The following is a 2475-nucleotide window of genomic DNA, read 5'->3' as shown; positions in this document are numbered from 1 at the left end:
CACAAGATAAAGAAACAAAAGTATATGATCAAACATTTTCAATACAGTTACAAACATGCGATGGGATTACTGCTGGCATACCAAGTAACATAGTTCAGGGAGATAAAAGTAGATTGGAAGAGAGAGGGAGACGGAAAAAGAACGATCCTTGATATTTATTTGGGAACAGCTGCTGCGGGGCATGGAAATTTGTACCCCTGTGAGCATCTGCCATTGCAAATTGATTACCCAGGGGTAGGCCAAACTGTGCCAACCCACCACAGACTAATGGCATCTGTTGCTTTGATTACGAGGACAACACAGACTGCAATCTTGTCCCTGATGAGAGCCTGTGATGGGGCCTCTCTGACTGGAGCTCCTTGGGCCCATGTGACTGGAGGCCTGACTAGAGGAGAAGGGGGCTAGCAGGGCTGGTCAGAGGGAACGAAGGGGGTGTAGGGGGTGCATACTGGCATAGCAACCCTGCTTAGCTTCAGAAGCAAGCCAGCAGCATACCACCCTGCATACCACTGCTGGCTTGCTTCTGAAGCTAAGCAGGGTTGGTCCTGGTCAGTCCCTGGATGGGAGACCAGATGCTGTTGCAAGTGGTGTTGGAGGGCCAGTAGGGGGCACTCTTTCCTCTGGTCTAAAAAATATCCCAATTCCCCAGGCCAGTGATTGGGGACACTGCCCTGTGTAGGGTGCCTTCTTTCAAATGGGACATTAAACGGGTGTCCTGACTCTCTGCGGTCATTAAAGTATACCATGGCACTTATCGTAAGAGTAGGGGTGTTAACCCTGGTGTCTTGGCTAAATTCCCAATCTGGCCATCAAACCATCACGGTCACCTAATAATCCCCAGTTTACAATTGGCTCATTCATCCCCCTCCTCTCCCCTGTAACTATTCCCAGGTCGTTGCTGCAAATGAGAATGTGTTCTCAGTCGAATTACCTGGTAAAATAACAAATAAAATAAACTGACGGCAGAGAAGTCAGGTGCAGGTGAACAAAAACAGATTTACAACGGTGCAGTTTAATAAACAAAACAACCGTAAACAGAACAATAAATCAATGGGTAAACAAAACCCGGTACACACCAGCATAACGTGTACAAGGACTACAATGGACAAGGACATAGAGGGTTAAATACACAACATGTATTGATGGAATTGAAACCAGGTGTGTGGGAAGACAAGAGTAAACAAATGAAAAGGGGATTGGCGATGGCTAGAAGACCGGTGACGCCCGAACAAGGAGAGGGCCCGACTTCAGCGGAAGTCATGACAGTACCCCTTGACACCCATTTCCAGCAGCGCATCGGCCTCAGGAATGATCCGGAAGAAGGCGGTGGAACTCCTGCAGCACTGAAGAGTCCAACACGCCCTCGACCGGAACCCAGCACCTTTCCTCCGGACTGAACCCCTCCTGCTCCACGAGATACTGAAGGCCTCTCGCATGACACCTCGAATCCAGTATGGAGCGAACGGAGTACGCCAGGGCCCCCTCGATGTCCAGAGGGGGCGGATGAACTTCCCGCACCTCAGACTCCTGGAGCGAGGGGTAAATACAGTAAGCTGTAACCTATAACAAACCTTGTTCACTCTCCTCAGAACTTTAAATCGCCCCACAAACCGCGGACCCAGCTTCCGGAGGGGCAGGTTTCGGGTCGAGAGCCAGACTAGGTCCCCCGGTGCGAACACCGGGGCCTCACAGCGGTGACGATCTGCGGTCCTTTCACTGCGGTGAAGGTCAGCACGGCCCGCTGAAGGTGAACACGGGAAGCTTCCCATGTCTCTTCCGTGCGACTGAACCATTCGTCCACCGCAGGAGCCTCGGTCTGATGCCAAGGCGCCAGAACCGGCTGGTACCCCAGTACGCACTGGAAGGGAGAGAGGTTAGTGGAAGAGTGGCGAAGCGAGTTCTGTGCCATCTCGTCCCAGGGCACGAACACTGCCCACTCCCCCGGCCAGTCCTGGCAATAAGACCGCAGAAACCTGCCCACATCCTGGTTTACACTCACCACCTCCCCATTACTCTCGGGGTGAAATCCTGAAGTAAGGCTGATCGAGACCCCCAGACGTTCCATGAACGCCTTCCAGACCCTAGACGTGAACTGGAGACCTCGATCAGACACTATATCCTCAGGCACCCTGTAGTGCGTAAACAAGGACTCCGCAGTCTGTAGGGCCGTAGGGAGACCGGGCAGAGGGAGGAGACGACAGGACTTAGAGAACCGATCCACAACGACCAGGATCGCTGTGTTAACCTGTAAGGGGGGAAGATCGGTAAGAAAATCCACCGACAGGTGCGACCAAGGCCGTTGTGGAACGGGTAAGGGGTGTAGCTTACCTCTGGGCAGGTGCCTAGGAGCCTTACACTGGGCGCACACCGAGCAGGAGGAAACATAAACCATCACGTCCTTAGCCAAGGTAGGCCACCAGTACCTCCCGCTCAAACAGCGCACTGTTCGACCGATCCCAGGATGACCAGAGGAGG

This window comes from Oncorhynchus mykiss, chromosome 13 (assembly GCF_013265735.2).
Source record: "Oncorhynchus mykiss isolate Arlee chromosome 13, USDA_OmykA_1.1, whole genome shotgun sequence".
NCBI classification, from domain to species: Eukaryota; Metazoa; Chordata; class Actinopteri; order Salmoniformes; family Salmonidae; genus Oncorhynchus; species Oncorhynchus mykiss.
Note: the sequence above shows the minus strand (reverse complement) of the source record.